This window comes from Trachypithecus francoisi, unplaced genomic scaffold (genome assembly GCF_009764315.1).
Source record: "Trachypithecus francoisi isolate TF-2019V2 unplaced genomic scaffold, Tfra_2.0 Lachesis_group16, whole genome shotgun sequence".
NCBI classification, from domain to species: domain Eukaryota; kingdom Metazoa; phylum Chordata; class Mammalia; order Primates; family Cercopithecidae; genus Trachypithecus; species Trachypithecus francoisi.
This window is the reverse complement of record NW_022681461.1, coordinates 35,431,770-35,446,966: the sequence shown is the minus strand read 5'-3', so window position 1 is coordinate 35,446,966 and position 15,197 is coordinate 35,431,770.

Genomic DNA, 15,197 nt, shown 5'->3' with positions numbered 1-15,197 from the left:
CCAGATTCTCTGGTATGTGCCCTCCTGGTGACAATGAAATTGGCTAATTGCTCTCAGTGGTCTCAAGTGACTATGTCCACAGTTCATCTTTCATAGTAGGAATCACTCCTTTTTTTCTTCCTCCACATTCCATAGAATCTATCTTTTTCATACATCCTAGGAGGAAAGGATTTGGCTTCTATTTTTTTTGACTATATATTTTTGACATCTGCTTTTTCTTAGGTTATTACATTTATTAAATAATACAGATAATTACTGCTTTTATCTCTCTCAAATTTTTCTTTCTAAGAACTGAGAGCAAGAAGATTGCCTTGAATCCCTTCATGTACTGGGAACTGAGGGTGTTATTAAACTGCTGGTCTGAATTCTCACGGATTGATGCTTCCCCTTTGTGTTACTGTGAAAAGATTCAACCCCTAAACGTTTTTTGGCAACCCCCAAAGTCTTTTGGGAATCCTCAAAAAACATGGGAAATATTCACCTACATAAATGTTGAAAGATCCTATCTTATGTATAGAAGTAATAAGACCAGGCCGGGTATGGTTGGTCACACCTGTAATCCCAGCACTTTGGGAGGCTGAGGAGGGTGGATCACCTGAGGTCAGGAGTTATAGACCAGCCTGGGCAACACGGCAAAACCCCATATCTACCAAAATACGAAAGATTAGCTGGGCATGGTGATGCACGCCTGTAGTCCCAGCTACAGGCTGAGTCACAAGAATTACTTAAACCAGGAGGTGAAGGTTACAGTGAGCAGAGATCACACCACTGCACTCCAGCCTGGGTGACAGAGTGAGACTGTGACTCAACAAAAAGTATAAGACCATATGGAACTACTGACTAATAAATAGTTAAGCTTTTTGTTCAAGACAGCAAAATGTATTTTGAAAATGCTGCTACCTCTTGATGCTGACAGTGTTTTCCTCCCGTGAGTGACCCAAGCATATTATAAATAATTGGCAAAGAGAATGAAGCTGGTTGGGTGGAGCAAAAGGTTGCATTAGCTATGCCTAGAGTGAACAGAAGAGCTTTATGATGATGAGAAAGCAAAATCTTTACTTTTTATTTTTTCAATTCCAAAGATTCACTCTGATTCATCCTGACTAGTACTGACAGTTTATAGAAAATCTCAGCTGTTCTCTTTCTAGCACCTAGTTTCAGATATGATCATGGCCCCTTCTCCTCCTCCAGATCCCCAGTAAAACTTCACCCACAGCAGCTTCTTTCTCCCCACTGGAGAAAGAGCGGGGAGCCCAAACCCCTTTCTTTCATCTAATCACCTGGCCACAATTTGGCCCCTTTGTTAAAATGATATATAAGCTCCACGTCTAACTACTTCTTTGGCTCTTCACTTCTTTTCTGTGAAGCCCCCATTTATGTAAAAATATTAACATCCATAAAATGGATGCCTTGTCCTCTGTTCATCTGTATTTTGTCAGTTCAAAGTCTGACTGGAAGACAGATAGTCTTACCACCCTAGGGCAGTGCTTCTTAGGGTGTCCCTGACCAGAAGCAAGGCTACATCTAGAAAGCTTGTTAGAATTGCAAATGACTGGGCATTCTAGATCTACTAAATCTGAAATTCTGTGGGCAAAGACCTGGTATCTGTTTTCATAAGCCTTCTGTGTGATTCTCACACATGCTCGAGTTTGAGTACCACTTCCTGGAGAGATGGGCAGGGGGAAGTGGGAGGGTGGGCACAGAGCACTTGCTTAGGACTCTTGCCAGGCTCTCTAACTCCCATCTGCCTGGCTTTCCATGATTTCCTGGTCCTTGTTTCTCCAAGCCAAACCACATTTAGGAACACACACAATCTGGAGTGCAGAATTCTTTGAACTTTATCTAGGTGGCTGTTTCTTAACCAATAGATCATAGTTCCTAACAGGACACATATGGCTGTTCTGGGAGATCAACACTGAAACCCCAGGGCATCTCTGAGCACAGCCACAGGGCAAGAGAGAAGTGACATGGTGAAGGGGATCAGGTTATACCACCCCAAAGTATGCCACCTTGGCATATGATTATTTTGGGCTGAAAGCAATGGAGAAATAGCAGTTGTAAGAAGAGCTCTCTGCCCTTTCCTTTTCTGCCTAGAAGCAGGACATAAATTTCCCTTTGTGAAGGTGGCAAAAATTTCCACCCCTCTCCTGTACCAGAATGAAGAAAGTGACTTATCACTAGAGACAGAAAGCTGGCACTGAGACGAGTTGGCATAAAGACACCTTACTAAAGCAACTCTTGCTTTCCATTACTTTCCCTATATACTTCCTAGTCACTTTCCTACAATTTTTCACCCCTAGAAGCCCAAACCCGTTTCCTTTATCCAGTCACCTGGCCACAATTTATCCCCCTTCGTTAAAATGACCTATAAGCTCCCAAGTCTAACTGCTTCTTTAGGTTTTCTCTTCTTTTCTGTGAAGCTCCCATGTATGCAAAAATGTTAACATCCATAAAATAGATGCCTTTTCCCCTGTTAATCTGTCCTTTGCCAGTTTAATTCTCAGGCCCCAGACACTGAACCTAAGAGGGTAGAGGAAAAGGGTTTTGCTTGTTTGTTTGTTTTCTCCCCTGCAGCGAAAAGAACTAACGGGTGAGATAACCCTGTAGTCAGGAAAGGATTTTTATCTCATTTACAAAAACATGTTTCAGTGTGGTGAATTGAATCCTATCAGTTGCTGTTATTAATTTTTCTATATCTTCCCTGATTTCAAAAGGCATGTTTGAGGCAGCTTATTAAAATACAAACAAGGTTAAAAAAAATAGGTAGATATCCTTAGGATTTGCAAGGTGTTCACTTAAAACATTCTTAAAACGATCGGCTTCTTTGCTGATATGGCAGTAACCAAAGATTCCAGTATTTGAGCACATAAAAAATGCTGCTGCTATGGCGGGGTACAGTGGTTCACACCTGCAATCCCAGCACTTTCAAAGGCTGAGGCAGCTGTATTACTTGAGCCCAGGAGTTGAAGACCAGCTTGGGCAACACGGCAAAAGACCTTCTCTACAAAAAATACAAAAATTAGCTGGTGGCATACGCCTGTAGTCCCAGCTATGAGGGAGGCTGAGGAGGAAGATCACCTGAGCCTGGGGAGGTCAAGGCTACAGTGAGCCTTGATCATTCCATTTCACTCCAGCCTGGATGACAGAATGAGACCCTGTCTGAAAAAAACAAAAACAAAAACAAAAACAAAACAAAAAAACACTCCGCTGCTTACCTGTGCTAGAAATAACAACATCTAAAGTGAAGACTTAAGAAAAACGTAATGACTACTTGATTACCCTTAAGATTCTGCATTCTTTATAATGTTCTTTGCATTTCAAAAACAGCCTATTTGTTGCAGAAATTTACTTAACCTTTTACTTTACTTGAGCATGTATGTATGTTGCTTAAAAGTAATGCCATAAAAATCTGTATAATCTTAGATTTCATTTTTACTTTGAAATGGGAGCTTTTTGTTTATAAGGTCATGAAAAACTAAGTGTTTTTGTTAAGAAATTAGATTTTTTAATGGCAGAAAAAATGACTTGTTGACTCATTATGAAATCAAAATTCCTCCAAGTTTTTAAAAAACTACTTCAAGCCATTCGATAAGTAATATTCCTTTGCAAATCATCTTAGATTTAGTATTATAGTGTTTTCTCAATTTTTGTGTGTGCTAAAATCAATTTTGTGGGGTATATGTGTGTGGAGGGGAAAGGTGACTCACAGTCACAGTACCTAGTATTGCAACTTTCAGGCCTTGGTTTTGTAGCTCCAGCTACCACAGACTTAACAGCTAGACTGATCCTGAGTAAGAACAAAAGGGTTTGACCATAGAAGGAAGTTCCTTTAAGATCCTTGTGAAATGGTTATAATAAGCAGGTTGACTCTTGCCCCTTGGAGAGCACCACCCTGTGTAAAGCTGATATGATCACGAACCCTCCCTTACCTCCTCCCACTTCTGTATATTATCTGTGTGCATGTGCTCCTTCTCTCCATCTTTCTTGCGTGCTCTTTTCTTTTTCTCTGTCTGACCCAAGAGAAAGAGAAATGTATTGATGAAAAGTCTTTAAATAGTGTAATTAATTCATTTAGAGTATGTGAGAATAAATCAAAAAAAGGATATTTGTCTGTAAAAAGTAGGTAAACAGAAACAAATCAAAGAAAAGCTATGACAGGAAAATAAGGTATAGCAAAGTGTATGCCATAAGGTGCTGTATGATTGCTAAAGGTGCCCCTCAAATTTGGCTCTGAGCTTCCTAGTAGATAGAGCAAAGAGAAGAACAAATCAATTACAAGATGCACTATGTTCACAAATTGGAAACATCTCATAGGCTTTGCTTGATACCAGCAGAGCAAAGAGATGTTGTTCTGAAGGGCCTAAAAGAGGGAACACAGTGTGAGAGACTTGGGAATAAGTCAAGGGAGAACGTCAGGGCACGGGTGGTTCCTGGATGGGGAATTGATTTTGGGTGAGGTAACTGATCAAAGCTCTAGAGTTCTCAAAGGATGCAACCTTGTTCCTCATTCATTCTCTATTCTTCAGAGTCCTGCCCTATTTCCTCAGAGCCTGCAAGCTAGGACATGGCCAGAAGGCTAGGGTGGAATTACAGGGCGGCTGCCCTTTCAAGTATAGCATTTGGTACCACGGTTCACAATGGCCATGGGTTTCTAACTCTGACTACACATTAGAATCATTTGAGCCATTTTCCAAAATTATACAATTGCCTGGCACCATCCAAATTAACTGAATACTGGGATTGGCCCAGGATTTTTTTTTTTTTTTTTTTTTTGATGCTTCATCTAGTTCTTATGTAGAGTGAGAGTAGAGAACCACTTACAGTGAGCATTTTCAGAGGTTTATGAACTTGAAGGTATCTCAGAGTCACATGAGGAATTTGTTAAATATTCAGTTTCCTTAGCGACATGCTCCCTCCCAATTCCCCTAGCCACCACAGAAGGCCTGGGAATTTTCTATTTCTTTTTCTTTTTCTTTAAGATGGAGTTTCATTCTTGTTGCCCAGGCTGGAGTGCAATGGCGTGGTCTTGGCTGATGGCAACCTTCACCTCCAAGGTTCAAGCAATTCTCCTGCCTCAGCCTCCTGAGTAGCTGGGATTACAGGTGCCTGCCACGACGCCCAACTAATTTTTGTGTTTTTTGTAGTGATGGGGTTTCACCATGTTGGCCAGGCTGGTCTCCAGGAATTCTCTATTTCTTTTTTTTTTTTTTTTTGAGACAGAGACTCGCTGTGTTGCCCAGGCTGGAGTGCAGTGGCAGGATCTAGGCTCACTGCAAGCTCCGCCTCCTGGGTTCACGCCATTCTTCTGCCTCAGCCTCCCGAGTAGCTGGGACTACAGGTGCCCGCTACCATGCCTGGCTACTTTTTTGTATTTTTAGTAGAGACGGGGTTTCACTGTGTTAGCCAGGATGGTCTCGATCTCCTGACCTCGTGATCCACCTGCCTCGGCCTCCCAAAGTGCTGGGATTACAGGCGTGAGCCACCATGCCCAGCCTGGAATTCTCTATTTCTTTTTCTTTTTTTTTTTGAGACGGAGTCTCGCTCTATCGCCCAGGCTGGAGTGCAGTGGCCGGATCTCAGGTCACCGCAAGCTCCGCCTCCCAGGTTTAGGCCATTCTCCTGCCTCAGCCTCCCGAGTAGCTGGGACTACAGGTGCCCGCCACCTCGCCCGGCTATTTTTTTGTATTTTTTAGTAGAGATGGGGTTTCACGGTGTTAGCCAGGATGGTCTTGATCTCCTGACCTCGTGATCCACCCGTCTCGGCCTCCCAAAGTGCTGGGATTACAGGCTTGAGCCACCGCGCCCAGCCGGAATTCTCTAACAAGCACTCGGGGTAATTCTGATGCTGATGATCCACAGAGTCACACTAGTCCACAGAGTGTAAAGGGGAGAGACCTGGGCCCTGGCCTGCTCTGACAACAGCAGGCTGTGTGACCTTTTGGGCCTATTCCTTAAACCCTCTGGGTTTATTTCCTCATTGGTAAGAAATAACCTGTGGTGCCTATGCTGCAGGGCCAGGATTGAAATCCACAATCCCACCATGGATATGATTCTGTGTTCATTAATTTCAAGTCTGCTTGCTAAGAGCAGTAATGTATGTATCAGTTTGGGACATGAGTGGAAGAGTGCCCTTTGGCCTAGATTTTACTGTCTTGTGTCAAGATTTGGGTGGATTTATATGTGATCCAACTGGCAGGTAGCTAAACTTACCACTGGTAGCACAGGCTCTTCTATAAGAACCAAACATGCCCAAAATGTGCTAAAACAGAATATTTTATTTTAATAACATATGTGGCTCAGAAATAAACTTGTTATAACAGCATGGGTTTTATTAACCAAGAATCATAGAACAACTTATTGAAGTGTGGATATCACTTGGTGATCTGAGTCTACAAATACCACCTTCTGAACAGCAACCAAACCATAACCTTGTTTATGAGAAATGTCCAATTAATGTACATAGAACCACACCAAGTGGTGTGGGAAGAGAGATGAAGGAAGTGGGCATGGCAAGGAGCTGGGACTGGGTTCGGGCTCTAGTCCTGGCCAGGACCTCCTGTCTGCTTTGGCTAAGTCAGTTCTCCCCGGGACCAGGTTGCTCATCTGTAAAATGAGAGTGTTAGATTAGTATCTCTAAGATCCTTTCTCTCCACCACAGGCTGTAAAAATCAAACTAACTGGGCCGGGCACAGTGGCTAACGCCTGTAATCCCAGCACTTTGGGAGGTCAAGTTGGGCAGATCATGAGGTCAAGAGATTGAGACCCTCCTGGCCAACATAGTGAAACCCTGTCTCTACTAAAAATACAAAAATTAGCTGGGTGTGGTGACACAAGCCTGTAGTCCCAGCTACTCGGGAGGCCCAGACAGGAGACTCTCTTGAACCCAGGAGGCAGAGATAGCAGTGAGCCAAGATCGTGCCACTGCACTCCAGCCTGGCGACAGAGCGACGCTCCATCTAAAAAAATAAAAAATAAAAAAAATAGTGAAAAAATCAAACTAACTGAAACTAAAGCACCAAGTGGCTTCTCCACTTGGTTTCCTCAGCTAGGTCAGAACCCTCATCTAACCATAGTAAGCCACATAGGTCCCTCCTCTTTCAAGTACCCACCTGCACTCAAACCAACACCCCTGTGAACCAATTCTCACCCACTCACTCTTTTAGAAAGGTGATATTCAACTAGCCTCACTCATAATTTCCAGCAGAAATAAACTTTGCACTCTTTATGTTGCAGTCCCTATGAAACCCAAATTCTAGCTACAAACTACCTTCAAACAAGAGGCATTTTTCAGGGTGGAGGTAGAGACAGGTCATTTAGCTCAGTGGTAAGCATTCAAGCTCTGAACATTAAAAAAAAAATTAGTTCCCTAAATCCTCGTAGAGAACCAGAAATGGCTAGCAACGACCCCTAAATGAATTATTGACAAAACCACGGAGACTTGTTTTCTTTCTGCCACTCCTTGTATCCGGATGTGTATTAGCTTCCTATGGCTGCTCTAAGAAATCGTTGCAAACTTAGGGACCTAAAACAATACAAATGTATTATCTGAGTTCTGGAGTTCAGAAGTCTAAAATGGCTCAGCAGAGCTGTGTTTGTTCTGAGGGTTCTAGGAGCAAATCCACGTCCCTGCTTTTTCCAGCTGTAGGAGGCTGTCTGCATCTCGTGGCCACTCCGACCTCCTCTTCCATTATCTTGTCATCTTTTCTTACTCTCCTACTTCCTACTTTCCTTCATAAAGATCCATGTGTTTACATTGGGCCCACCCAGATAATCTGGGATAATCTCCCCATCTCAAGGTTCTTAAATTAATCACATTTGAAAGTCCCTTTTGCCAAGTAAAGGAATACGTTTGCAGGTCCTATGGATTAGGATGTGGACATCTTGGGGGGCTGTTTTTCTGCCTACCACACAGACTCATCTTCAGACCCCACCTCAGCATTTACTGTCTGTGTGACCTTCAACAAATGATATCCTTTCTCTGAGCCTCAGTTTTTCATTGATAAAACCAGGATAATAATAAACCCATCTTATGGGGTTTATTTTGTTTTGCTTTTTTTGATTTTGGTTGTTTTTTTTTTTTTTTTTTGAGATGGAGTCTCGCTCTGTTTCCCAAACTGGAGTGCAGTGGTGCCATCTTGACTCATTGCAAGCTCTGCCTCCTGGGTTCACGCCATTCTGCGGCCTCAGCCTCCCAAGTAGCTGGGACTACAGGCACCCGCCACCACACCTGGCTACTTTTTTTGTATTTTTAGTAGAGACGGGGTTTCACCATGTTAGCCAGTGTGGTCTCGATCTCCTGACCTCGTGATCCGACCCCCTCGGCCTCCCAAAGTGCTGGGATTACAGGCATGAGCTACCGTGCCCGGCCGATTTTGTTTTGTTTTGTTGAGGAATAAATAAGGTAAATAGTGCCTGCCTGGTACATGGCACACACTCAATACATGTTATTCCTAAGAGAAGGAACAAAATTGGGGTTTTAGTGAAAAAGCCATCTGGGGGTCGGATGCAGTAGCTCATGCCTGTAATCTCAGCACTTTGGGAGGCTGAGGCGGGTGATCAGTTGAGCTCAGGAGTTCAAGACCAGCCTGGGCAACACAGTGAAACTCCTTCTCTACTAAAAATACAAAAATTAGCTGGGTGTGGTGACATGCCCCTGTGGTCCTGGCTACTTTGGGGGCTGAGTCAGGAGGATCATTTGGGCCCAGGAGGCAGAGGAGCAGACTACACTACAGCCTGGGCAACAGAAAGAGGCTGGGCCTGTTTGTAGTCATTCACATCGAGCATCACAATCAGTGATGATATTTGGGTTGATAACATAGATGCAAAATTCTAATCTTCAAAAACCATTGAGTAATTATAAGAATTGAAAAAAACAAAGCCTATATTTTCTAGATCTAACAGTGAGTTAAACAGCAAATTCAATTTACTGGCGTCTCTTCCCTCCATCCCCTGGGCATTCTTTGTAGCTGAGGGCTGCCTATGGGCTGCTGAGCATTGGTGCTGAGAGGATGCAGGAGAGAATATACTGAATCTGGTGGCGGGCGGCTGTTGTCCCACTGTGGGAAACTTGAAGGAAACAGTCTCTGTTTGCCATGCATCTCTGCAGCATACCCATTCAGAGTTTCCTAATTAAAGGGCCTCCAGTTCCATGCTGAACAGGAAAATCAACTATTCTGCCCAGGTCAAGGTGGAATGTGACTCAAATAGAACAGGGAAATGTCCATAAACACAAACAAGTCCTCCATCCTATTAGAGAGGAATAACCACCCCATAAAACAAGTGATTTATGTTGAACCAAAGGGATAGCAAAGTACCTGAGCTATGGACCAGTTGCAAAGGCTTTGAAGCATGGTGAAATAAATATGAACTCTTCCCCTTCACACCCATGGGCGTAAGTGCTTGCCCAATCCTTTGGGAAATGTAGTTAGACGTGATAATCACATATACATGAGTGAAACCACGCAAGGTTCCCAAGAGGAATCTGACATAATCACAGGTTCCATTGCAAAGTACTTTGGCAGCTACAAACAGTTTCCCCATACTTATTTCATTTAATTTTCAGGGTAACCCTGTGAAATGGCCAAGGGAGGTTTTAATATCTCTGTTTTTACAGATGAAGAAACTGAGGCTTAGAGGAATGAAATGACTTCCTTAAGGTCACATAGCAAGTTAGTAGCAGAGCCAGGATTTGAGTGCAGATCTGTGGGCCACTGGGTGGGTGGCGGGAGAGGGGTCTTGCTCTACTTTTGGCAGCCTTCCAGTAAGACTGTCCATCTGTTGCCTTAATGGTGATATGGATGCAAGCTGCTTTTGCTTGCTGTCCCTGGCCCTGCCCCTGGCCTCACCTTTAAGCTGTCCCTAGCTCCCAGAATATTCTACCATCTTACTTCACAAAGTGTGGTTACCTAGTGAGGTAAAGCACAGCACGAGCATGAGCAGGGATTGTGTTAGGGGAGCAGAATTCACCCCACCCCATCCCTCCAGACCCAGATCCCCAGGTGGTACCTAAGCACAAACAAGTTCAAGAAGCACTGACCGGCCACATTTGCCCATCAAGGCCTGCCTGACACTCCAAAGCAGCTTATTCTCTGCCCTTCTCCCTGATCCAAACATTCTGAGGCCTGAACAACAGTTACACTAATTTCCTCCCTCCTAGAACTTCCCCTTACACCTGTCCATGGTTCTGTGGCCTCCAAAGTACTCCTCAGGCCTACTCAGTTCTCCTCAGTCTCCTCACAAAAATACCCAAAGAGCCCTCAGCAAGGCGTGCTCTCCTGAGGCAAGAGCTGACTCCACTGTCTGCTCTAAGAGGGCACCCTACAACCTCTCCTTGGTGTAATCAAGGAGAACAAATTTGAGTGTTTACTTTTCTTCACTAGAGAATCTGTGGCAGAAATAACAAAAGACACTGGCAACAAATGGAAGGGATGAGGTGGAGTGCGATTAATCCACAGGCTGGAAGAACTCCTGATAATAAATCGATCAATCAATCAATCAGGAGTTAGTTTTGTGAGAGAAAGAGAGAAGATAACTTGAATAAGTTACTCTCTCTCGCTCTTCATCCTCCTTCCCACTGCCTCAAACTTTAAGAAAGTTACTTTTAATATTATTATTATTTTGAAATGGGGTCTTTCTATGTTGCCCAGGCTGGTCTTGAACTCCTGCTTTCAAGTGGTCCTCCTGCCTTGGCCTCCCAAGTAGCTGGGATTATAGGCACAAGCAAAAACACCTGACAAGAAACTTCCTTTTAAGAGCACAGATAATGGCCGGGCGCGGTGGCTCAAGCCTGTAATCCCAGCACTTTGGGAGGCCGAGGCGGGTGGATCAGGAGGTCAGGAGATCGAGACCCTCCTGGCTAACACGGTGAAACCCCGTCTCTACTAAAAATACAAAAAACTAGCCGGGCGAGGTGGCGGGCGCCTGTAGTCCCAGCTACTGGGAGAATGGCGGGAACCCGGGAGGCGGAGCTTGCAGTGAGCCGAGATCGCGCCACTGCACTCCAGCCTGGGAGACAGAGCGAGACTCCATCTCAAAAAAAATAAATAAATAAATAAGAGCACAGATAATTTGTCAAGTCCTCTCAGAGTCACAGTTCAGGGGCATTAAAAGTTTAAGAAGAAACAATGATTTATAAAAAAATTAAACCACTACCACCACCACAACAAAAAAACACTGAAAGTTTCCTGATGCAAACAAAAACAAATAAAACACGATGATTCAAGTTTTAGGCTCGGTAAATGCAAGTTTAAGTTTCAAAGGCCCTATACTGCCCCAGAAGAGCCAGTGGGGGTAGGGGGACATTTTCCCCTGTCCGCCTTGGCAGGAAACCAAGCTAAACCACCAGTGGGGCCAGGACACATCCTGCCCTCTGAAGAAAACCACAAGGCTGACATGCTCAAAGCAGCCATAATTTATGGTAGACCAGTTGGGAAGAATGTGGTATTTGTTGACTTTTGTTTCTGTAGCAGATGGTGACTTTGGAAGACCTGAGGTTCACAACCAGAAAACATGACTGTCAACTGGAAATATATTTATGGTTTCCTGCAAGGCTTATAAAATTGAAAAATCCACCCATACATAAACAAAAAGGGGATGAGGAGGGGTGCAGGAAGTATGCCCATGCTTCTTCCAGAGGAGTTCTTGCTCTTCTGACCAAGTGGCTCTTTGACAGTTCTCTGCAAAGGTGACAGCAGAAGTTTCTCTTTAGCTCTCACGAAGATTGACTGTAATCGTCTCTGCTAGGGCCAGGCGTGGTGGCTCACGCCTGTAATCCCAGCCCTTTGGGAGGCCAAGCAGGACAGATCACTTGAGCCCAGGGGTTTGAGACCAGCCTGGAAACATGGTAAAACACCATCTCTACTAAAAATACAAAAATTAGCCAGGCATGGTGGTACATGCTTATAATCAGAGCTACTCGGGAGGCTAAGGCACAAGAATCGCTTGAACCTGGGAGACAGAGGTTGCAGTGAACTGAAATCGCATCACTGCACTCCAGTCTGGGGTGACAGAGTAAGACTTTGTCTTAAAAAAAAAAAAAAAAAAAAAAGGCTGGGCGCGGTGGCTCAAGCCTGTAATCCCAGCACTTTGGGAGGTGGAGACGGGTGGATCATGAGGTCAGGAGATCGAGACCATCCTGGCTAACACGGTGAAACCCTGTCTCTACTAAAAAATACAAAAAACTAGCCGGGCGAGGTGGCCGGCGCCTGTAGTCCCAGCTACTTGGGAGGCTGAGGCAGGAGAATGGTGTAAACCCGGGAGGCGCAGCTTGCAGTGAGCTGAGATCCGGCAACTGCGCTCCAGCCTGGGTGACAGAGCGAGACTCCGTCTCAAAAAAAAACCCAAAAAAAAACTCCTCTGCTAGGCAGCCTGTGGCTACTTGGCCACTTATATCTGAGTCTGGGCAGAAAGAGCTGGAAGGCTGCAGGAAGTATCAGGATGTAGGAAGTTAGTATTTTCCAGGACGGGGTGTCTAATTTTAAGAGGACAGATTTTTTTCCTTACCCCTGGTAAGAAAATGTATGTTTGTTTGTAGGTCTGACTGAGATTCTTCTCCTGGAAATCCTATCATACTTCACAGAAGATTACCCCTCAAATTAAGTCTGTGCCGGTATTGGCCAGCGGGTAGAGGAGTGCTCGTTATTTTCCATAGCCGCGGTTCCAGGATGCATTGCTCTTCCCATCCTTCCTCCCACCAGGACACACAAGAAGAGTAAATACAGCTGCATATCCCCAGGGTTGGTCTAAAATCTAGGAGGACTGTAACTCTGCCTTTGAGTTTTACAACTCCAATGTGTTCAACACTGTCCTTGGTAGGGGATGGGGATGAGAGAGAAGAATCCGTTTCAGAACATTTGTTGTAGCAGAGATCTTCAGCTCTGCATCAGCAAAAACTTCAGAAAGCGTTCTGCTACTTATTTATTGTTCCTGCAAAATAAACAGAGCAGTGGCTACAAGCGGGGAGGGGGAAATTTGACAAGACTGACCTCTCAACTAAGAAGGAGAGAAGAAAGAGACTTGGCTAGCTACCTACATCTGATATATTCTAGCACTGTAAACTTTCCCCCAAATCAGGAGATAAGAATCCCACGAATAACCTGATCCCTGCTCAGGGAAATATTTTATCTTTAAGCAGGTATGTCCTTGAGGGATATGAGGTTTAAAGGTGAGGGCTCAGAGGTTTCAAACTGGCAGCCGGTGGGTGGAATCCAGTTTACACAGCTGTTTTCGTTGGCACACAAAATGGTCTTCTCTTTTTAAATTTGTTTCCAACATTAACAGAGCAGGTTTCACATAAATATCTGAGTTTCTGTCATTTCTTGAAAAAATAGCAGATTTGGCTGTGCTGAGCCCCAAATTCCGCAGAGCCATGGTTACTGTTACTGATTTAGGTGGAGCCAGGGTTCTAGTTAACGCCAGTTCTTACCACTCCTTCTAACCTTAACCTGACTTGTTTTATTCTATCTCCTTATCTGCCCATGTCAGGAAATTGTTTTTTTTTTTTTTTTTTTTGAGACGGAGTCTCGCTCTGCCGCCCAGGCTGGAGTGCTGTGGCCGGATCTCAGCTCACTGCAAGCTCCGCCTCCCGGGTTCACGCCATTCTCCTGCCTCAGCCTCCCGAGTAGCTGGGACTACAGGCGCCCGCCACCTCGCCCGGCTAATTTTTTTGTATTTTTTAGTAGAGACGGGGTTTCACCATGTTAGCCAGGATGGTCTCCATCTCCTGACCTCGTGATCCACCCGTCTCGGCCTCCCAAAGTGCTGGGATTACAGGCTTGAGCCACCGCGCCCGGCCAGGAAATTGTTTGTGAATACTCTGTTCTGTTCCCTAAATGAGTCCCAATTACTTTGCTGACATAATAGCACTTTTGAATAATAAGTCGATTTGTCACTTGGCTTTTTGTATCTGAATCCCTTAATTTGGGCTCCCAACTTTGTGAAGCTTCTTAAAGATTAGCCTTATCTCTGGCTATTAGAATCATGAAGGAATCTGTGAGGGAAACACTTTTAAAACTTCAGGCTATAAATTAAGCAATTTCCTTAGCGTTTTCTAAAGAATCAGTATCTCTGCTACAGATCTGTTTATTGATTTTCTTTAAAAAACGGAGATCAGAAATCCTGATTTAGTACTTTGAATTGCTTGGAAGTAAGAGACTACTGAAATCCAAGGCACTTATTATCATCACAATTTATAACAGCAAGAGTAGCAAATGGCTTAATAAAAGTGAACTTGGGGAGGCATCTGTCTCTGGAATTAAGACTTCTTTTTATAGTCTACTTGCTACAGTCAGCTGTGAATAATATAAAATTAATGTTTGTTTCTGATTGAGGTGAAATTTACATAATATAAAATTGTTTTAAAAGCGAACAACTTAGTGGCACTTAGTACTTTACAATGTTGTGCAAACCACAGCTATCTAGTTCCAAAACATTTTCTTTTTCTCTTTTCTTTTTCTTTTTCTTTCTTTTTTTTTTTTTTGAGACGGAGTGTCATTCTGTTTGTCACCTAGGCTGGACTGCAGTTGAGGGGTGAAGCCGGCTGGGCTTCTGGGTCTGGTGGGGACTTGGAGAACTTTTCTGCCTAGTTGAAGAATTGTAAACACACCAATCAGCGCTCTGTCTAGCTAAAGGTTTGTAAACGCACCAATCAGTACTCTGTAAAAACGGACCAATCAGTACTCTGTAAAATGGATCAATCAGTGCTCTGTAAAATGGACCAATCAGCAGGACATGGGCGGGGCCAAGTAAGGGATTAAAAGCTGGCCACCCAAGCCAGCAGCTGCAACCTGTTCAGGTCCCCGTTGGGGCTATGGAAACTTTGTTCTTTTGCTTTTCACAATATATCTTGCTGCTGCTCACTCTTTGGGTCTGCACTACCTTTATAAGCTGTTAAAGCTCACTGTGAAGGTCTGCGTTTGCGGCTTCACTCCTGAAGTCAGTGAGACCACGAACCCACCAAGGAGGAACAAACAACTCCAGATGCGCCACCCTTAAGACCGGTAGCACTCACTACGAAGGTCTGCGGCTTCACTCCTGAAGTCAAGTGAGACCACGAACCCACCCCAAGGAAGAAACTCCGGACACACCATCTTTAAGAACTGTAACACTCACCACGAGGATCCACGGCTTCATTCTTGAAGTCAGCGAGACCAAGAACCCACCTGAAGGAACCAATTTTGGACACATAGTGGCACAATCTT